Source organism: Canis aureus, chromosome 4 (assembly GCF_053574225.1).
Source record: "Canis aureus isolate CA01 chromosome 4, VMU_Caureus_v.1.0, whole genome shotgun sequence".
In the NCBI taxonomy this organism is placed as follows: Eukaryota; Metazoa; Chordata; class Mammalia; order Carnivora; family Canidae; genus Canis; species Canis aureus.
The window spans coordinates 37,490,741-37,514,693 of NC_135614.1; the positions used below are offsets into that span (position 1 = coordinate 37,490,741).

A 23,953-nucleotide genomic window follows, 5' to 3' on the forward strand; every position below is an offset into this window, starting at 1 on the left:
AACAACGCTATGTTGGCCAAGAGCATTTATCTAGAGGACACCATTTGGCCCCCGATATATAAGTCTTGTTTGTTTCTTTTTTTAAAATTTTACTTATTTGGGGAGAGAGAGAGAATGCACAAGCAGGGTGAGGGGCAGAGAGAGAAACAGACTCTCTGCTGAGCAGGGAGCCCAATGAGGGGCTCAATCCCAGGACTCCAGGATCATGACCTGAGCCAAAGGCAGATGCTTAACCAACTGAGCCACCCAGGTACCCCAAGTCTTGTTCTTTTTCTATCTGCACTCCTTGGGGAAACATTTTGTTCATATTGCTCCAACTGTAAGTCTCAATAAAGGACAATGCATTACAGAATTTAAGAGCTGGAAGAAACATTAGAAACTTGTCCATGGTCACAAAGCTAACTAGTGCTCCTGTCTCAACATGCCACCAAAGTACAATCATTTTGAGGACATGACCAATTTGATGTCTGCTGCTATCTGAAACCTAACCATGCAAGACCAACTGCTGTCCTGTAGCCCCCCTTCACACATTCCTGCTCCTGGTCTGTGCTACTCTGGTCTCCCCACTTTCCGTCAGCACACAGAATTGTAGATAATTTTAGTATCTCCTTCACTTCCTCCTCACCTTCATTTCCCCCTCCCTGGTCCCTAATGTTGAATTTATTATCAAATTTCTGTTGGTCCTGTCCCCAAAATGCTTTTATATTTACTCTTAATTGGGTTTTTCAACTATATTATATCAGTCTCTATAGCCAATTATCCTGCTTACATATGCCATTCCATTTTCATGTTTCGTAAATGTTTTTTACACATAGCTACCTGTTTTATCTTGTGTATATGTGTGTGTACATTTGTATATCATGTATATGCCTCTGCATATATTTATATATTTCTTATCTGTAGGGGAGATGGATGAATAGATGAGTAAATAAATATACACATGAAAAGTTGGGATGGTAGAGTAAATTAATAGTCTTAATTTTTCATTTCTCCGTAGTAGTATCGTCTATCCATACCCTTGCCTTGGCGCCAGGGCTAAGAACACTCATGGCAGATATGTCTTTTCTTATCCCTTAACTTTAGGCTTGACATTGAACTTGCTTTGGTCCCCTGGGATGTTAGCAGGTACATGTTTATATAGTTGGGCTTATCCCCTGCCACCTCTGGCATCACTGTGAAAAGAACAAATCATGGTAGCCATGAACCCTCTGGTCTGGGCCCCAGTATGAGCCACCTCAGCCAACCTGTAGAACTGCAGGCTAAGAAGAGCCACTCCAGCTGACCCCAAGATGTGAGATCAAGGGTAAGTTCTTGTTCTTTCTGCCAATGAGAGTTTATGATTCTCTCCAACAATAAGTAACTGATATACTGGAACAGTGTTTTGTTTTGTTTTATGCATTCAAATGCTTCTCTTTTTTGCCTTTCCCTGAATACAGCCTCATATTTAGCCAGATTCATCTAAGACTTGCTAAAGCAGTAATGCAAATAGAAAGGAAGAGCCCATGTTCTAATATAAAACTTTCACATTCTATTATAGAAATTTATTTTTTATATTTTCAGATAATAGTCTTAATAGTTAGGTTTGGTAGAGAATAAAGAGGTTTTCTAAATTCCAGAAGTTCACATAAAAAGATGTTAACAGCAATATTTTCTGAATGGTAGAAAAAATGGTGTTTTCACTCTTATATTTGCCTATCTGTATTTTATAACTTTCTACAACATACTGTGCTACTTTCATAAATTGTTGGCCATGCATTAATCTCAGGTAAGATCTGTGTAGCACCCAGAACGTTGCCCTGTACACAGCAGAACTCCATTACATTTGTTTTGATGGACTGATTCATAAAACTCTCAGAAGTTAAAAATGATCACTTTTTAAAAAATATTTATTTATTTATTTGGAAGAAAGAGTGAGCACAAGTGGGAGAGCAGAAGGAGAGGGAAAAAGAGAGAGAGTCTTAAGCTGAGCCCAAAGCCCACCTAATGCGGGCTCAATCCCACAACCCTGAGATCATGACCTGAGTCGAAACAAGAGTCATTTAACCAACTGCTCCACCCAGGTGCATCCAAAATGATCACTTTTTTTTTTTTAAGATTTTATTTATTTATTCATGAGAGACACAGAGAGAGAGAGAGGCAGAGACACAGGCAGAGGGAAAAGCAGGCTCCATGCAGGGAGCCCCATGTGGGATCCATCCCAGAACCTCGGGATCATACCATGAGCCAAAGGCAGATACTCTACCATTGAGCCACCCAGGCGTCCCATCATCAATCTTTTGAAGAGAATCCCCAATTTATTTGGTATTTCCCTACATATGACTCTCTTTGTATTTTGTCACAGAAGGCAGCACATGGAATGCTCAGTAAGTATGAACAGCAATGGACACCATAAAAACAATAGCCCGCAGCCTTAGTGACAGAACAGCATGACCATTTCCTTGCTCTAGACCAGGAACACTTCTCAGAAGAGATACTAAGCAGCAGGGGACCAAAACTAAGATAGTATAATGGAGAACTATTGCAGTAACAGCAATATCTCACAGAAGGCACCTGCCTTAAAATTTTAAAAACAACCAAACTTTTGTACATTATTTCAGAAAATACATTCATTCATTATAGAAAATGTAGACAGCAAAAAGAAGAAAACACAAATTATTTGCAGTCACTCTACCCAGCAATAACCACAGCAAATATTTGGTTAATTTCTCAAAAATGTGGTGAACATTTTAACCTCCAAATTTCTTCTAAGTAAATAAATGTCTTATAAATTGACTTTTTACTTTAATCATTTCTACAATTGCTCTAAAAGTTTTTCATATTTATTCATATTTATGTATGCGTATCTTACCTTCAGAGGATATTACCATGAGGCAAGAAAGGAACAGATTCCAGTTTACAAAAGAGGAACTGGCTAAGTCAGATAATATTTAGTTCTGGAGGGAACACCAGTCACCAGGCAGCAAAATTAAAATATAACTGAAGATCGATGATTCTAGCTCAATACTGCATGTCTTCACAATGTACAGTTATTACTTTCTGCATATAAAGCCTTTTTGTCTCTTGGCTATTCTTCTTCCTTTAACTGATAAAGAAATTGAGAAATTCAAGGAAGAATCGAGAAAATTCAAGGAAGCTATTTATCATTCAGGGAAATTCACAGCCTAACATCAGGAATCGCTAATGGAAAAGATGGGCTTGCATCTCAGAGGCTTAGAGGCAGAGAAAAACATTATTCTTCCTCACAATAATACTAAATCCCAAACCCAGTTGGAATGAAGGCTAGGCAAAAGCCATCATTACTTTGAGTAAGAAGTAGATGCTTCTATTCACAGTTCTCAACAGAGTTTGGTAGGTAGGCCAGAAAGAGTTGCTTATGAAAAAACTCAAAAAAAGCCTGAAGGTTCACTTTGCCCCTAACTGTTCAATTGGAGTCACACAAAAATGTAATTTAGAAGACTCTAATTTCAGTTCCATAAATATTCAAAGTGTGAAAAATCGCAAATAAGACAAAAAAAATATAGGCTCTGGGCTACTGCTGGTAATTTCTGGGGATAGCTGTTGGATGGAACAAACATATTTGTATTTCATCATCATTCCCAAGTGAAATAATTAAAGTGAAGAACAAAACAAATAAGGAAGTAAGCAAACAAAACCACAGTTAATATAAAAAGAGAAGAATTTATCAAAGATAAGGGATTTCAACAAATTTCAGCAACATATGAGAGAGATGGGAGCAGCTGGCCAGGAAGATGAATGGTGATACTGAGAATGGAGCTGAGAACAGTGGGGCCAGCCTTAGCTTTCATAGGACAGAACACAGAGATATTGTTCACATTGATATATCAGGATACAAGGTACAAGCACTTAATGAAAAAAATGATTAGGAGAATGAAAAGCACAAATGGTAGAAAAAAACCACCCCTGAGAAGTGGGCGTGGGCATGAGGAGGGAGGCAGGGCAGGAGGCTTGTGTTTTGTCACTCTTCTATACCATTTTATTTGTTTTTTTTTTTTTTACCTTGTGCACCAAGTGCTTTGATAAAAGTAATGTTTTCAAATTTTAAAAAACCAAATAAGTCATTAATTCAAGATATGACAGACAAAAGATTGGCATTTAAATATATAACAAATTCCTACAATGCAAAAGAGAAAGATAACAACCCAACTGAAAAATGAGCAGAAAATTAATGTGAAAGAAAACCTGAATGGTCAAAAAAAGATGTGAAAGATTCTTATCTCAACCTCACTACACACAAGAAAAATGCAAATTAAAACAAACAGTGGGATACCGTTTCAATACCAAGTGGATTGGCAGAAATGACAGTCTGACAATACCAAGTATTGGCAAGGAATAAGACACTTTCATGTGCTATAGGTGGAAGAAAAACTGGTACCATCTCTTTAGAAATGATATGGGTAACATCCAAAACAGTAGAGTTAAACATACATTTCAACCAGAAAATCAACTTTTAGTTGTATATGCTAAAGAAACTTATGCTTGGGGGTGCCTGGGTGGCTCAGTTAGCTAGGCATCTGCCTTCAGCTCTGGTCACCATCTTGGAGTCCAGGAGTCAAGCCCCATGTCGAGCTCCCTGTTCAGTGCGGACTCTGCTTCTTCCTTGCCTTTTTGCCCCTCCCCCCAACTCATGCTTGCTCTCTCTCAAAGGAATAAATACTCTTTAAAAAAATTTTTTTTAATTTTAAAAAATAAAAATAATTAATAAAAAGAAACTTATGGGGAGGCCCCAGTGGTGCAGCAGCGGTTTAGTGCAGCCTGCAGCCCAGGGCGTGATCCTGGAGACCCTGGATCAAGTCCTGCGTCGGGCTCTCTGCATGGAGCCTGCTTCTCCCTCTACCTGTGTCTCTGCCTCTCTCTCTCTCTCTGTGTCTCTATGAATTAAAAAAAAAAAAAAAAAAAAAAGAAAGAAACTTATGCATGAATACAAGGAGAAATGCACAATATCTGTTACAGCAAAGATTTGGAAAGAGCTTAATAACAATATTAATAAAAAAATAACAATATTAATGGTCATACTGATAAGAATAGCTAATGTTCATTGTATGCTTATTGTGTGTCGGGGTCTGGGCTAGTGCATTACACATATTAACATAATCCTTAAACCACCCCCCATAAGGTCTATACTCTTATTAGCTCCTTTTAATAAGTGAGGAACTCAAGAACACAGGTGTGCAGGAATTAGTGCCTACCAACAGAGAATGAATATATAAATTGAGGTTTTATCAGGTAACAAAACACTATAGAATGAAGTTTTTGAAAGACATATAGGTGCAATATAGGATCATAAATAAATCTCAAAGAGTGTTGAGTGAAAACTTCAAATTGAAGAATAATATGAACAGTAGCAGCACCTAACTAAAGTTTAGAAATATATAAAACTATACTATAATTTATAAATGGATTTATACATAGGCAAGTAATAAAAACAAAGCCAGGAAGCATAAATATCAACTGTGAAGTGGAGAGGGAGAGAGGGGAACAGGACTGGGGAAGAGTATTAAAAGGGATTTTAACATGGATTTGTCATATTAAAAAATCATAGGCAGATATGACACAATGTGAACATCTTTTCAGTCTGGGTCATGGGTACATGTGTGTTCCTTATATACTCTGTAATGTTCAGTATTTTATTTTATTTTTTAAGATTTTATTTATTTATTCATGAGAGAGAGAGAGAGAGAGAGAGAGAGAGAGTCAGAGACACAGGCAGAGGGAGAAGCAGGCTCCATGCAGGGTGCCTGACATGGGACTCAATCCTGGGTCTCCAGGATCACACCCCCGGCTGAAGGTGGTGCTAAACTGCCGGGCCACCAGGGCTGCCCTTCAGTATTTTAAATATTTCTTATTTTAAAAAATCTAACACATAAAAAGCTAATTCAAACAAAACAAATTTGATCTAAGGCCAGGGTTAAAGGGTAAAACAATTAAAATGAACCATGTCATTCATATCAGTAAGCATTTACAGGGTGTGTCTCTTGGAATCAATCAAATGAGATGATCTAAATGTCATTTTGGACATTTTGTTCATCGTTACCAATTACAGGGCATTTGATTATTTTTCCTGGCATGATTTTCTACAAGTGGAATTAGTTGTTGTTAAGTGGTCAAATTTCTCAATACAGTATTCCAAACATCCCTTTAGAAACATTTATAGCCAATTGATAGCCCCAGCAGCAGTGTTTGAGCTGCCCACATTTCAGCTAAGGTTCCGCGTAGTCTAATTCCCCGTCTCTATGTCCTCACTTGCCTTCTCTGCAAAGTATTCATACCACAGAACCTCAGAAACACTTTTCTTAGCACTGCTTGCAGCCTTCACAAAACTCCCCTCAGGCCATCCGCCCGGCAGCCGCCAAGCAGCAACCATGTGTGAGTGTATCTCGATCCACGTTGGCCAGGCAGGTGTCCAGATCGGCAATGCCTGCTGGGAGCTCTATTGCCTGGAACACGGCATTCAGCCCGACGGACAGATGCCAAGTGACAAGACCATTGGGGGAGGAGATGACTCCTTCAACACCTTCTTCAGTGAGACGGGCGCTGGCAAGCATGTGCCCAGGGCAGTGTTTGTAGACTTGGAGCCAGTCCATCAACAGTCATTGATGAAGTTCGCACTGGCACCTACCGCCAGCTCTTCCACCTTGAGCAGCTCATCACAGGCAAGGGAGATGCTGCCAATAACTATGCCCGAGGGCACTGCACCATTGGCAAAGAGATCATTGACCTTGTCTTGGACTGAATTCGGAAACTGGCTGACCAGTGCACGGGTCTTCAGGGCTTCTTGGTTTTCCACAGCTTTGGAGGGGGAACCGGTTCTGGGTTCACCTCCCTGCTGATGGAAGGTCTCTCTGTCGATTATGGCAAGAAGTCCAAGCTAGTTCTTCATCTACCCTGCCCCCCAGGTGTCCACAGCTGTAGTAGAGCCCTACAACTCCATCCTCACTACCCACACCACCCTGGAGCACTCTGATTGTGCCTTCATGGTAGACAACGAGGCCATCTATGACATCTGTCGTAGAAACCTCGATATTGAGCGCCCAACCTACGCTAATCTAAACAGGTTGATAGGTCAAATTGTGTCCTCCATCACTGCTTCCCTCAGATTTGATGGAGCCCTGAATGTGGATCTGACAGAGTTCCAGACCAACCTGGTGCCCTATCCCCGCATCCACTTCCCTCTGGCCACATATGCCCCTGTCATCTCTGCTGAGAAAGCCTACCATGAACAGCTTTCTGTAGCAGAGATCACCAATGCATGCTTTGAGCCAGCCAACCAGATGGTGAAATGTGACCCTCGCCATGGTAAATACATGGCTTGCTGCTTGTTGTACCGTGGTGATGTGGTTCCCAAAGATGTCAATGCTGCCATTGCCACCATCAAGACCAAGCGTACCATCCAGTTTGTGGACTGGTGCCCCACTGGCTTCAAAGTGGGCATTAACTACCAGACTCCCACTGTGGTACCCGGTGGAGACCTGGCCAAAGTACAGCGAGCTGTGTGCATGCTGAGCAATACCACAGCCATTGCTGAGGCCTGGGCTCGCCTGGACCACAAGTTTGACCTGATGTATGCCAAGCGTGCCTTTGTTCACTGGTATGTGGGTGAGGTCATGGAGGAAGGAGAGTTTTCTGAGGCTCTTGAGGACATGGCTGCCCTGGAGAAGGATTATGAGGAGGTTGGTGTGGATTCTGTTGAAGGAGAGGGTGAAGAAGAAGAAGAGGAATACTAAAGTTAAAAATGTCACAAAGGTGCTGCTTTTACAGGGAAGCTTATTCTGTTTTGAACATTGAAAAGTTGTGCTCTGATCAGTTAATTTGTATGTAGCAGTGTATACTCTCATATACAATTACTGACCTATGCTTTAAAACATGACATTTTGTTACAGACCCAAGCTGTCCATTTCTCTGATGGGTTTGAATAAAGTATTCCCTGTCTTAAAAAAAAAAACAAAAAACAAAAAAAAACTCCCCTCAGCCTCGGTAACAGCCCTGTCTTCCAGTTTCCTGCTTACCTCAATTTGACTGCTTCTTCAGAATTTGGATTCCAATATGCATATTACCCAAGGCCTTGTCCATTGCTGTCTGTTTTGTCACTTTACAGGCTCTTGGTGGGTGACCTAATCTAAATGTATGGCCTTACCCATCATTATGCACACTGACTCCCACCGAATCTCCATGTCCGATTAAGTAGCAGTTTGTTTTCTACTGGGAAGCTTACATTTCAGTTTCCTACATTTATCCTGAACTCAGTCCTGAATTGAATTCATGATCTTTACCTCTCCCCAAGTTTACTCCTCCCATCTACATAGATTATGCCATCGGGTCACCCAAGCCAGAAATCTAGAAGTTGTCTGAGATGTTTCTTTCTCATTTATCCTCACATACAAGCAGTCACCAAGATGAGAGATTCTGTAGTCTAAATGGCGCTCATATGTATCCCATGCTGCAAACGTTTGCCACTCATCATTTTCCATCTGGTTTACCACAGTAGTACAGTTACTGCATCTCTTCCTTCCCAACAGGGATCCAATAAATTACTCCTGTCTGCTTAAAATCCTTTATGTGCTCCCTAAGACTTTCAGCTCCATACCCAATGTTTCTCATGTCCTAGCCAAGGACCATGAGAATATGGCCCAGCTGCTCTTTTAGCCACATCTTCCTGCCCAAGCGGGCAACCTGAGTTCTAGCCCCACTGGATTTCTGAGTTTCCAGAAGAGGCAGTACTGTTTTACATGCCCATCCTTTGCACGTTTATCTCTCTAAGAGCATCCTTTCCTTTCCTTTTCTTCAAACTCCAATCCATGCTTTATAATCCACTTGAACAGCATCTCCTTCAGAACATTTCTTGAGTCTTTCAGGTAAGACCCCATCCTATTCATCCCCTTCTCTGTGTTACTGAAGTACCTGTGCTCACTTTGATCATACACTTCACTCTACAGTAATTACCAATTTATTTTCTCTTTCTTCCACTAGCCCAGAGGTTGGCAACTAAGGCCTGCAGCCAAATCCAGACAATTGCCTATTCTTGTAAATCAAGTTTATTGGAATGCAGGCACACCCATTTGTCTATGGATTGCCAATGGCTGCTTTCTCACTGCAACAGTAGAGTTGAATAGTTATGACAGAGACTATATGGCTCATAAAAGAAAAAATATTTACTATATGGCCCTTTACAGAAAAGTTTCTGAACTCCCCTACTATATTTAAATTCATAGAGAACAGGGCTCATTCTTTGTTAATCTTCAAAACCCTAACACCTGAAATATAATAAGTGCTAAAGAAATGAGTAGGTAAATAAAATGCTAGATTTTATTTTTTTTTTAAATTTTTTTTTTTAATTTTTATTTATTTATGAGTCATAGAGAGAGAGAGAGAGAGAGAGAGAGGCAGAGACATAGGCAGAGGGAGAAGCAGGCTCCATGCACCGAGAGCCTGACGTGGGATTCGATCCCGGGTCTCCAGGATCACGCCCTGGGCCAAAGGCAGGCGCTAAACCGCTGCGCCACCCAGGGATCCCAATGCTAGATTTTAGATAAAAAGAACCTTCAATTCCATTTCTTCATTGCTTCTTGTACATTTTAATTTGCACTCACAAATCAAAACAAAACAAGTTGGTATCATTAAGTCTTAAAATATCTTCTGGTATATATCCCTCAAGGCTTTATATGCTGATAGTATTCAACTCTGGCAGCACATCGTAATCACCTGGGGTCATCCACCTGGGGTCGTTAAAACAAACTAAAGCTCATGCCCCATGGCTGACAAACTACATCAGGATGGGGCAGGTTAGGCAGCTGATGCTATTTGCTAAAGGGCTCCTTAAGTGCATCAGAGTAGAATTTTGGTTCTATACCAACAGTACTGAGGAATGAGAGCTTTAAGGCAAGTCAGAAATCTTAGTAATCAAAACCAACTAAACAAACACACTAGATTGTGATAATTTATGTACCTGCAAGATGAAGGGAAATAGATATTTTAGAAAAAATATCTATGGAAGTGGAAACAAAAAAGATTCTGCTAGAATTTAAGCTCCATGAGGGTGGAGAATTTTGTCTGTTTTGTTCACTGTTACATTCCCAATACCAAGAACAGAACCTGGCATATACTAGGTAATCATAAATAAGTGATGAGTGTATGAATGATTTTTTCATTTGTTTTTGATCAACCCCTTATTGGAAATATTCCATTTAATTGAAACTTCATATATATGATGAAGGTAAATTGGCAAATACAGGCTTCAGTTAATCAACAAACTTTATTTAGGGGCATAGACATGTTCTACAATTTAAAATGTTGCTTTTAGGGGGCACCTGGCTGGCTCAGTCAGAATAGCATGCCAACTCTTGCTCGTGGGGTTGTGAGTTTGAAACACATGTTGGGTGTGGAGATTACTTAAAATAAAATGGTGCTTTGGTGTTAAAGAGGAAGGCAAAAAGACACTGCTATGGAAAACCGCATCCTGGCTCCTTTTAAAAATTCAATCTTTATTTTTTTTAAAAAAAAGATTAGTTGTACAAACAATCCAGTTTAAAACTGGGCAGAGGACCTGAATAGACATTTTTCCAAAGAGGATATACAGACACATGAAATAACACTCAACATCCCTAATCATCAGGGAAATGCAAATCAAAACCACAATGAGATATGACCTCATAGCTGTCAGAATGGCTAGAATCAAAAAGACAAGAAATAACAAATACTGGAGAGGATATTGAGAAAAAGAAATCTTTGTGCACTGTTATTAGGAATGCAGATTGGGGAAGCCACTGTGGAAAACCACATGGAGTTTCCTCAAAAAATTAAAAATAGAAATATCATATGATTCAGTAATACCAATACTGGCTATTTATCCAAAGAAAATAAAACATTAATTTGAAAAGATATATGCACCCCTATGTTTATTGCAGCATTATTTACAGTAGCCAAATTATGGAAGCAACCCAAGAATCCATCAATAGATGAATGGATAAAGAAGATGGAATATCACTTGGCCATAAAAAAGAATGAAATCTTGCCATTTGCAACAGCATGGACAGACCTAGAGGGTATACTGCTAAGTGAAATAAGTCAGTCAGAGAAAGACAAATATCACATGTTTCACTCATAAGTGGAATTTAAGAAACAAAACCAATGAACAAACAAACAAAAACAGACTTAAATGCAAAGAACAAAATGGTCACCAGAGGGGAGGTGGGTAGGAGGATGGGTGAAATAGGTGAAGAGGATTAAGAGTACACTCCTTGCTATGAGCATTGAGTAATGTATGGAATTGTTGAATCACTATATTGCAGACCCGAAACTAATATAACACTGTATGTCAATTATATGTCAATTAGGATATATTTTTAATTAAAAATTTTTGAAAGTGTCAGTTATAGTTTGTGAACAAATGGAATGAGATTGTGAAACGCCATGAAGGAAAAAGAAATGCCATAGCAAACAAAATGGCATACGACATGAATCCTAAGAAACTAAGTGAAATCATCTTGGACTTCCCATTATGGTTTTTTTAAAGATTTTATTTATTTATTTGAGAGAGAGTGAGTGAGAGAGCACAAGTAGGGTGAGGGGTAGAGGGAGAGGGAGACGCAGACTCCCCGCTAAGCAGAGAACCCAATGTGGGGCTTGATCCCAGGAGTCTGAGATCATGACCTGAGCCAAAGGCAGATGCTCACCCAAATGAGCCACCCAAGTGCCCCAACTTCCCATTATTATCTTAAAGCAAAGTCAGCCAAAGTAACAAACATTTAAGGATAAGGCCCACTCAAATTTGAGCATACTATTCATTCTCTCTCTCTCTCTCTCTCTCTCATCTGTCTCTTTCTTTCATAAGAACATACAGCTAGAAATGATGAAGCTGTTGGCCTTATTTTTCTTATATCTGAAAAATGCTTTTAATTAAGATTACCAACTTGAAAAGAATATGGAAAAACAGGAAAGATAAAACAAAAATCAAGATTGAAAGAAGAAACACTTTATCTAATTTATTCTAAATATTCAAAAAATTTTCTTTGAAATTTCACACCCAATGGAATTTTTTTTAAAACTCTTCACCCAGCATGGAGCCCAACTCAGGGCTTGAACTCATGACCCTGAGACCAAGACCTGAGATCAAGACAACCAATGGAATATAAGATAAAACCTTTTGCAAAACCAAGGGCACTTGAGGAGCTCAGTCAGTTAAGTGTCTGACTCTTGATTTCAGCTCAGGTCATGATCTCAGGGTTGTGAGATCAAGCCCCACTGTGCTCCATGCTGAGCATGGAGTTGTCTGCTTAAGATTCACTCTCTCCTTTTCGCTCTGCCCCCTCCCACCATCAAAAAAAAAAAATTTGCAAAACCAGAATCTCCAACTACCAACCTCCTCAATATTGTCTATGCTGAAACCTGTTTTAACTCTTGTGAATTAATATTTATGGTCCTGAATTGCACTGCTCAATATGGTAGTCACTACACATTAGGTGGCTATTTAAGTTTACATTTAAATTAATTAAAACTAAATACAATTAAAAATTCATTTTCTCATTTACGCAAGTTCAATAGCCACATTTCAAATGCTCAGAAGCCACATGTGGCTAGTCGTTACCACCCTGCACTACACAGAGATAGAACATTTCCATCATAGCAAAAAGTTCTATTGAATAGCACTAGGAAAATAAAATAGAGTACAATATCCTCAAAAAGCTTCAGGCAATAGCATCAGTCAAGCAAGAAAATTGTTACAAATGTCAGTTATTACTTCTAGGTAAAGAAAGAATTATGAAACTGGAGGCATTTCCCCTGAATATAAAAAAAAACGTTGTGTGATAAATCTGTAGGTTTTCTTTGCAGCTGATTTTCCAATTTTGGCATCCCTCCTATTCATAAGACACACAAACCAAACAAATCACAAATGCCCACTTTTTGCAAAAGGAAATCCAGTCAGATTCAAATTCATGTTGAATCCACTACAACTGACAAAAAAAAAAAAAATTAGTTGAAAGATTTATCAGACTTTAGGGGGCAGGTGGAAGGAGGGGTATGTTTCCAGAGGAAGCATCAGCTTTGTCTTCTTAGACTTGAGTTACTGTGATATTAATTCTTTCTGATGTTCAGAATGAACTTCCTGAGAGTTCATGGAAATAATGAATAGCCAAGATCAGCCACTGACATGAAGGTCCGCCTTCTCCAGGTAAAATGTCGAGAGTGATTAAAAGCCAACATTCAGGAAGAAAGCATAGGCAAACAAAGTTTTACTTTTATATATATTTTTAAAAGATCTTCTGTAATTCTTTTCACATGTGATCGATTTCTAATCCTCTTACTGTTTGTTGTTTTGGAAATCTCTCAATTTGCTGTTTTCTATATTCCAGAAGAAGAAAATATTTTAATGTGTTTGCCCCTTGGATTATTTTTAATCAGTAAATTAGCATTTAATACTAAGCAAGATTCAGTTTATCTGCACAATGATTTGCAAAACTTCTTAAAAGCAATCTCTGCCATTCCTGGGGGAAAATACTCATTTAGAGTATCTGGTTCCAGTACTTTAGAAACATTATTTCATTTTATCCTTATCATACCTTTAAAAGATATCTCCGTTTTACAAAGTCTATCAGTTCCTTCTAAAATGAGGCCTGTCCCAAGCTCCTGGAACCATGCTTGGTTCACAGCAGGTAGTTAAACAGGTTGGTGGATGAATGAATAACAAAGGGCACCTCTTCTGTGATCTCAGTGACAGACAGAGAACCTCGAAGTAAGCACTCAGTAAATCCTTACTAATTGAATACACTAGTAATAGTGGTCAGTATGACAAACAGGTAAGTGGTTCTTAATAATACTAATGTTCCTCCCAGATCCAAAAATTAGGCAAGACAGTCACATCTGAAAGATCCAGAATGAGAGGATATTGGAAAAGACTGCAGAGATTTAAGTTTGGGAGCAGTAAGATTTGGACAAGCGTGCCACTTTTTAAAAATTATTTCTAAGTGTATTTTAACAACACTTCCAGAATACTTATCCTTTCAGATCATTTTAGGTCACACTTTCATGGGGAAATTACACCACACACAAAATACCATAATTATAAAAAGACAATTGCACCCACATTTTTTCATCAAGGCAGAAAGATTCATATTACATGTCTTTAATATACAAAGGACTCACAGCCTGCTATCAGTGATAAACTTGTAACTCTATTTTTTGCAGTGTAAAAGAGGAATGGCTGGAGGTGGTAGTAGAAAATAAAGCAAAAATTTTCATCAAGTGCTCTTCAGTCAAATAACCAAGGCTAAAAATGTATTAATTTTTTATAATAGGCTCCAAATGTGTACTTGACACCGACCTGACTCTGCTCACACAGCTAAATGCTTGCCATATAGGTGAATGTTGTCACTCAGAACATGTGATGTTGTTATTAGGGCACCTGGGTGGCTCAGTCAGTTAAGTCTCTGACTCTTGGTTTTGGTTCAGGTCATGATCTCGGGGTCAAGCTCATGGTCATGAGATAAAGTCCCACATTGGGCTCAGCACAGTTGGCTTGGGATTCTTTCTCTGCCCTTCCTCCCCTGATCGCCACCCACCCCCCCCCAACCAACACTCACTCACACTATCTCTCTCTCTCAATCTCAAATAAATAAATAAATAATATTTTAAGGTGGTGGTTTTTCTAAGATAAATAACATCTTTTTAAAAAAAGAACAGGCAACATCGTCAATGTTTATTCTGGCTCTTAGGTCATACTTTGGCCGGGACAGAAACCCAAACTTCTCCCTGAAGCTGACATTGTAACACCTGCAAATTTCCCCAAATTTACTTTATATACTCTCCACCAGCATTTTAAAAAATCCAGCACACAGAAAACTTTTTCTGAGCACAAATTCTGTGTTAAAATTCTCCAGGATACCTGGGTGGCTCAGTGGTTGAGTGTCTGCCTTTGGCTCAGGTTGTGATCCTGGGGTCCTGGGATCAATTTCCGCATCAAGCTCCCTGCAGGGAGCCTGCTACTCCCTCTGCCTATGTCTCTGCCTCTCTCTCTCTGTGTCTCTCATGAATAAATAAATAAAATCTTTTTTAAAACTCTTCTAAATATCTTCCAAAGTACTTTAGTCTAGAAACTGGCACTAAAGGAAAAATAATATGGGAGGAAATGTTATTGAACTTTTCTTTGAAGGATAAGAAAATGCAATGTTCTTTTCATGACTACTTTTCTCTTATTCCATTCATTCTCTCAGATTCTAATTAAAATATAACATGAAAAACAAATGAGGCCTCACAGTCTGATGACAGAAATGAGAAGGGAAAGATTTAATTTTGGTATACATAGCAGCCATAGGCAAGGAATTTTGTCATTGTGTCTCATTTCCTGAAGTTTTACATGAGGATATCACACTTGTCATACTAGGAAAGCAAGCCAAGGCAACAACTTTCAGAGCAATGCATCTGCCTTGCAAGCTAGACTAAAATTTGAGGAATTTTCTAGATTATTTTTGAAAACCTAATCTGTGACAGATTCATATTTTGCAAAATAAAATAACACAAGTGTTCAGGAGGAAAAAAATAGATTTTAAAAGGACATAGAAAAAATACAAGCTCAATTTAAAAAATTAGATTCAACTCTGTCAGTTTGACATAAGTTTCTGAACACCTTTTTTCCAATTCCTGTGCTTACTTTGTTGCAGTCAGGTAAGAAAAGCATTGTGGGTGCTTCTCTGAGTAGCACTGTTCTAGGCATCATGAATGTGGCTAAGGCAATTCCTTAGTCCATGGAGACAGATGTCGTATGGAATGGTACCAAACAGCCATTGGTACCAAATACCAATAATGCCAGCATCCTTGGTAGCTCCCCATTTTGTTCACCTGGACAGATCATGCCAATGGAAGCAAGTATACATGGCCACAACATTTAAGTCCATGTTCAGGATTAGTGAACCCTGTACTGGGGAAACAGCCCACAGAAATACCATCATAACCTTATAGTTATAAATCTGTTTAAGTTAAAATAATTTATTCTTTTTTCTACTACTTGGAATCAGGAAGTAGACTTAAAACAAAGAAGAAAAAAGCTATCCTTACTTGACTAAATTCAAGCACTTAGGGTGGGTTTGTTGAATTACATGCACTCAAATTGCATGCAGAACCATAATTCTAAAATATGTATGTATTTATATTTTAAAATATAAATTAGGATTAAAATATAGCATTGTGAACTGGGTGCTTTACATAACTGAACAAAAAGGGCTCTTTATGTTTTAGAAGTTTGGAATACAAACTACGTCACAGATTATAAAGCAGCAAGCACAGGAGGGAGATCTATAGATATGAAAATCAAAGAGAGTTTGCCCTGGTTCTTGCCTGGACCTGCTGTGTTATCATAGTGGCTTAGGGAGAAGTGATATGGCTTAGGGAAAAGTGATAAAGTTCCAATAGGTGTCAGAAAAACCTGTTTGGATAAGAAGGAGAGGAAATGCAGGTGAAGAAGCCAAGGGAAGGAAGCAGTAGGGGGGCAGGGATGTAGCTCCCCACCAAAGATGGCAGGGAGCTAGACCCTGGGGTGAGCATGTGATGTCTGTTTAGCAGAATAGTGGCTCAGTGATGAAGTGACAACAGTGAGACACCACCGCCAACACTTCAGCTTTAAAGGTCAAAACTTCAGGGGCGCATGGGTGGCTCAGTCAGTTAAGTGTCCCCTTTCATCACAGGTCCTGGGATGGAGCCCCACATTGGGCTCCCTGCTCAGTGGGGAATCGGCCTCTTCCTTTCCATCTGCCTCTCCCCCTGCTCACTCTCTTTCTCAAATAAATAAATACATTTATCTTTAGGGACAACTGGGTGGCCCTTTGTTTGAGTGTCTGCCTTTGGCTCAGGGCGTGATCCTGGCATACCAAAATAGAGTCCTGCATGGGGCTCCCAGGAGGGAACCTGCTTCTCCCTCTGCCTGTGTCTCTGCCTCTCTATCTCTCTGTGTCTCTCATGAATAAATAAAAGCTTTTAAAAATAAATAAATAAATAAATTTATCTTTAAAAAAAATAAAGTTCAAAGCTTCAGTTTGTTTCTTTACTGAAGGTTGGGATGATTCCCTCCTATGGTGATTTTCAAATCAAGGAAAATAAACTAACCTCTCCAATGCCTCCACATTACTAAAACTCAAGGGCTTTCAATTCAATGAGGAAGCACAGAAATATGCCTATTTCCTATTAAGGCTGTAAGCAATGCCTTCAAATGGTTGGAATAAAATAGCGTCCCAGAGTGTTGGAAAATGAGTCCTCTATCACAGATGGAAAGTCATCAATGTAACATAAGTTAGCCCAAAGGCTCTGGACCGTGACCAGGTTCAGAAAAATACAACCCTCTATGACAAAGGCCAGGTCTAGGACTTAAAAAGCACATGCCACTCTCATACTCTGCCAGTCGGTGTATAACTTACACAAGGTATACTGCAGTTTGGCAGCATTTGTCAAAATAAAAAATGCATATATCATTTGACCAGCAACTTTATTTCTAAAAATATCTATCCCACAGATATGCTATGTATGCAGAACAATGAATTATAGATTCATTCAAAGCAGCTCTGTTTGTATTAGCAAAAGATAGAAATCATATAAACATCCACCAGTGGGGGTGTAGCAAATAAAATAAAGTCCATCCATATTATGCAATGAACACTAAACAGCCTTTTAAAAGAATGAGGTAGCTCTATATAATGGTGGCACAATCTCCCTTTTTTAAAAAAATCAGGTGCAGTTCAGTGTATATGTTATACAACCATATGCATAAAAGAAGTAGAATGTGCATCTGTGTGCCTTTGATGCACAGCTTATCTCTGGAAGGACATCTAAGGAACCTTACCAGGGACAGCCTCTGGAGATGGGGAGCACTGTGTCTGGAAGACAGCAATGGGACAGAAACTTATTCTGCCACCTATCCTTTTCAGCACATTGTGAATTTTGATTCACGTACATGTGTAAAGCATTTATTAAAAAGCTACATACGTGGTCTACAGTGACAGTCAGAATCTTGGTATCTAAAGAGCCAACGTCAGAGAAAAGTGAGCCAAGAAGCTTAGCTTTGGCATTCCAGTGCCTTGCCAAGAGAAAATCAGACGCCTTCTTACCATGTATCCACTTACGTGTTATTCTGGTTGTTATCCTGCCAAGAGATTTTAGTAGCTTGCAATTCACACTTGGCCTGGACAATAGTCCACTTTGATTGTCTAAAACTCATTAGTTAATCTTCTGTAGGTGACTTATGTAATATGGACAATAGTTTATACAATATTTTTAAAAGATTTAGGGGTACCTGGGTGGCTTAGTTGGTTATGCATCTGCCTTTGGTTCAGGTCATGATCCCGGGGTCTTGGGATAGAGCCCCACACGGGGCTTTCTGCTCAGCGGGGAGCCTGCTTCTCCCTCTCCCTCTGCCTGCCACTCTGCCTATTTGTGCTCTCACTCTCTGTTAAATAAATAAATAAAATCTATTTTAAAAAATATTTAATTACCTGGTGGTTGGAGAGAATTTGAACTCTTTCACTCTCCAAACTTTATAAAGATAAAAAAAAAAGTGCTCAAAACCTACCAGACAACATGATCTAGGGGGGAAAGAGTCATACAAAATATATTGTGGTTTTTGTAAAACAAAAAAGATTTATAAATATTTCAAGTCTCTAGCATATGTCTACATGACTATGTTATATTTTCCTTTTGAAAATATAATATAACAATATAACATGATGATTTTCTGTCAAGGGTATCATTTTTCTTCTGCTGATTCCAGAAAACCAGGATGCTCTCCATGGTCTATCTCTTTTCTAAATAATGATGTCTCAAAAGCTAGACAATTCAGAGGCTAATTACTTCAAACCAATGTATAAATTAAAAGTTCACAGGTTCATCTTACAAAATGAGACCAGGGGAAAAAAAATTTACATTTGTACATTTACACTTGTTAAGAGCCTTACTTCTTGGTTGGACTAATGTGCAATTTGTTCATCTTGAAAAATTATGGTGAATTTAAACACAAACAGTACTTTCTAAGTTAATTACAGACATCTTCCTTGCAATTCACATCTTAGTATCCAGCTCTATGCTGTTTTATTTCCTTCCAGATGAAGGAAAGGAGTTGTTAGCTTAAGATCATGCTGCATAGGGATCCCTGGGTGGCGCAGCGGTTTGGCGCCTGCCTTTGGCCCAGGGCGTGATCCTGGAGATCCGGAATCGAATCCCACGTCGGGCTCCCGGTGCATGGAGCCTGCTTCTCCCTCTGCCTGTGTCTCTGCCTCTCTCTCTCTGTGTGTGACTATCATAAATAATAATTTAAAAAAAGTTTAAAAGTTCTAATTTAAAAAAAAAGATCAGGCTGCATATAGATGCATATAGATACCTGATTTTAACTGAAAAATCAAGGCAGTCACAAATTCACTTATACTATGGAGTAACAATTCTAGTCCCTTTGGGGAATTTTCTGAAATTATCCAAATCATACCCATTCTGTTGGGACATAATAAACTCTTGCCTACGTAAATGTAATGCAGATTTTCCTCAAGCTTAAACTCTATCATGGTCCTCTGCCCTCTCCTCTGAACCAGTAATAAAAATAATTCTCTACAATCTCATTTGTAGTCTACATCTGTACCCATTTGTGAAAGCACAATTAAACTACATTTTTGTTCAAATCGTCTAAATATAGCTGGCTACACATTCAGAATAATGTTTGAAAAATAACTTTCACTCATAGAAAAGCAATAAGAAATAAAATAAGAAGTAAAGATTACTTTTAAGTTTGAGGCCATGCATCTTACATAGACAACTGAGTGTCCCTGCTATCCTACCAGCAGGTTCAAGCAGAAACCCTGACTGCAGAGAATCTCAGTGAGGTTTGCTTGGATCCACAACAAGAGCCTCCAGAAAGGGGAACAAGTGTCATCCTTATATCGGCCTTAAAGGCACCTTGAACCTGGCCCATCTGGTGAAGGGGAGAAATAACTACCATGTCTTGATAATACATGATGCACCTGGCAAAGTGTTAAGAGTTTTATAGCTGTTGTCTGCCTTATTTAATCTCCAGAACAATGCTGCAAAGTAAGTTTTATTATTGCCAGAAAATTCAAGCAACTAATCCAAAAACCAAATAGCCATAGAATTAGACATTTTAACTCAGTGGGGGCACCTGGGAGGCACAGTTGATTGAGTGTCCAACTCTTGGTTTCTGCTCAGGTCATGATCTCAGAGTCCTGGGATCCAGCCTCACATCAGGCTCCCCACTCAGCAGGGAGTCTACTTCTCCCTCTGCCCCTTCCCCTGCTAGTGCTCTCTCTCTCTTTCTCAAATAAATAAATAAAATCTCTTAAAAATAATAAATACATAGAATTTATATCTCATTTTGGTTTACAGTTTCTTGAACTAAAGGTTGACTAGATTTTTATTTATCTGTCAGCCATTTCTTTCTCTTATCTTGTGAATTACCTTTTTATGCTCTGGCCTAAGATCATTTCTAAAACTTCTGTAATTGTTTTTAAATCTACAAGCATTTTAGAAAAAATCTAGATTTCATAAAGCAGAGCCGCTTGTTACTATGCTACTAGTGGCCATGCTTTCATCTGGAGAAACACTGTCACAGCTTATATGGTGCTTCACTAAGCAAACAGTGATGTCCCTCAGCACCAGTGCAGCAAGGCAGGCCCACTGAGGCACACAACAGTTTGCATATATGAAAGGCTACAATGATGATGAATCTTGGAGAGAAAGAATTTTCATCGTGGGGCTTGAAAGCTAATAATCACTAGTGTATATTTTTCTAGGTTCATGATGTGTATGTGTAAAATGTCACACTAAAGTGAAAATAGGAAATCATCTTCCTAGTGCTACTTAAGAAGGATATTAGACTTAAACATTACAGAATTTACAAGGTGATTGTACCCGGCTTCTGTGTTCATTTTGTCTCCCATGTATATTTTCAGGTAGAGGATTTGAAACCACATGGTGGCTTTGTCTGAGGCCTTATTTCTTTTCTATTTGATATAAGTTTCAGTTGTGATCTCAGTTTGCAAATACAGTAGGGCAAACTGGAATCAAAAGGGCCAAACTTGAGTAGACACACGTTAACCCTTCCAAGAAGTGGGAGGCCCCAGCCCAGCAGCACCTCCCCGCCATTCTGCCAACTTCCAGTGATGTGAAATGTCTTCATTGATTTAAACCTTGGTCTGGTAAGTAAAAGGGGAGGTGTAGCAAGGACTAAATGAAATCATGTATGCGAAGCTCTTGGTACAAGGCCTCACACAGGGAAAGCACCTAGTGAGTTGTGATGTCATCATCACCATCACTTCCACCATCATCCTCATCCTCAAGAAGTAAACATGAGAATGTAGCCACTTATCAAAGTGAAGGCAGAATAGACACAGAAGCCACAAAGGAATCACATACCACAATTCTGGGACTATGACAATCTTTAAATAAATATTCCCCCCCCCAAAAAAATTAAATAAATAAATAAATAAATAAATAAATAAATAAATAAATAAATATTTCCCAAAAAGTAGCGAACACAACAAAACAAAAGCAGCTATTCTGCATGCTGCATCAAGCAGCACCTCATTCACGGAGGTCAGACATAGCACTTCTCTCACAGAACATTGCAGTGGGCACAACCAACCAGAAAGGGATGCACATTTGCAGGAGAACTGAACAAGGAAGGACATAAGTGGAAGCGACTAATGGAAATGAATCCACTGGAAAGCAGATCGGTAGTTCCTCAAAACACTAAACACAGAATTACCACATGACCCAGCAATTCCAGTGTAGGGAAATGTCCAAGATAACTGAAAACATACCTGCTAATGGGTATGGGGATTCTTTTGGATATGACGGAAATAGTTCAAAATTAGATAGTGGTGACAACTGCACAACATAGTGAATATATTTTAAACCACTGAATTATACACTTTAAAATGGTGAATTGTATATTACATGAATTATATCTCAACTGGGAAAAAATGAGTTCACTGATGGGCCACAGATGACACATATTTAAGATTAGGCAATGCAATTTAGAAGAATGGTTTTATGTTGTCCATGGAATGGAAAAAAGTAGATGCAATAATAGCACCCAAAATAAGCTAGATACAAACTAGCAACAGTTAAAGGAAAGGAAAATAAATCTGATGGGATTACTTGTAAAAATTCTGTTACATTAAGATTATACCAAACAACCCAGGGAAGCATTTTTGCCTCATCTCCTGAGTAACTTTATGAAGTCTTTCAGTTTAATTCAAGGGCTAACACTTCGAGTAGGGACCATGTCTGTGAAGTAAATTTTAATATATAAACCTGACAGCAATTCTTCTTGCCTCAAAAACAGTGTATTACAGGCTCCCCAAACCAGAGTTTGCAACAAAAACTAAGAATCAAGGGATGCCTGGTGGCTCGGTGGTTGAGCAACTGCCTTCAGTTCAGATCATGATCCCAGGGTCCTGGGATTAAGTCCCTCATTGGGCTCCCTACATGAAGCCAGCTTCTTCCCTGCCTCTCTCTCTGTGTCTCTCATGAATAAATAAAATCTTTTTTAAAATTACAGAAGCTTTAGCTTTACATGTACAATATGTACAAGATCTTTTAGTTCAGCTCAGTCAGACTCTTCAAAATACATTGCAAGAAGGGCCCAGATTCCTTTTCTGTGACTCAGTTCTACTAGTCTTCATTTCATTTTCTTCTTTATTTCTGCCTAATTAAATCCAAGAAGCCAATGCATGTCTTTGGATCTTTGGTTCTAGCTACTCTCCTTCCTCATCACTCAGTCAGTTAATTTCTATTTTTACTCAATTCCACACAGTTTTTCAAGCTATAGGTATGTGCTGATGAATGTTTAACAACGGGCGCTCTGGGGAGAAAAAGCCCAAATTTGGAGCATTTGCTGATTTCCATGGTATAAATGGAAAATCACTGCTGATTTTAAACCATCACTGTCATATCACTGAATGTGGACTTGGACAAGATGCGTAGTAGCACAACATGACATAGCTTATCCACTATCCAGATAAAGAAACATAAATAACCTCAAGAACATTGGTAGCAATCAGGAGGTGATGAGTTTTCAGTACTTATTACCTCTGCTGTTAATCTAATGTATTTAATTCCAAATTTATGTGATTTAATTTTTAACAATGCTTATATTTAATAATGGCCTCACAAAATTACTGAAAATTTAGCAATTGGGTTTGTTAGCCAGTATGAGCCAGCTTAGCACACCACCAATCCCAGGATATTTTAAAAACCTATCCATTATATTGGTATGTTGTGGCATGGTTCAGCACAGCCCAGCTTGCTGAAGGCCTGGGTTACCTGAGGAATGCTGGGGTCTGGGCCTGGCTGAGCCCAGTGGGATGAATATGGATGGAAGAGGCAGAAGAAATCTGCCATATCATTGTAGACAAGCAGGTATCAGTGGGTCCTACACAAAATAACTAGGATTTCAGAGACTTCTAGCTACATGTGGTGGATTTAATACACTTATTTATCTTGTTTCCTTTCAATCCTTCCTGAAACCACTCTGACACGATAAAGGAGTTTTACAAAGCATAAAACTACAGTCAATCCTCATTTTTTTTTTCAGTCAATCCTCATTATTTGCCCATTCTGTATTTGCGAATTTGCCTATTCTCTAAAACGTATTTCTACTCCAAAGTCAATACTCATGGTGATTTCACAGTCATTCGTGGACATGCTCAAAGATATGAAAAATTTGGGACTCCTAATGCTCATGTTCCCAACTGAAGCTGAACAAAGCCACACTCTGATTTCTTCCTTCAGCTCTCACACTATAAACAAGCATCTTTTTTTTTCTTTCCTTTCCAAAAACTTTATTTATTTATTCATGAGAGACAGACAGAGAGAGAGAGAGAGAGAGAGAGAGAGAGAGAGAGGCAGAGACACAGGCAGAGGGTGAAGCAGGCTCCATGCAGGGAGCCCGACGTGG

The 23,953-nt window shown here is 38.9% G+C and overlaps 1 long non-coding RNA gene and 1 pseudogene across 1 annotated transcript in view; one reads left to right on the forward strand and one right to left on the reverse strand.

Moving 5' to 3' along the window:
* LOC144312534 (uncharacterized) overlaps positions 1-23,953 on the reverse strand; it is a 181,740-nt gene that overhangs the window by 69,483 nt on the left and 88,304 nt on the right. The gene's annotated exons all lie outside the window — the stretch shown is intronic.
* Positions 6,355-7,866, forward strand: LOC144312523 (tubulin alpha-1A chain-like; annotated as a pseudogene).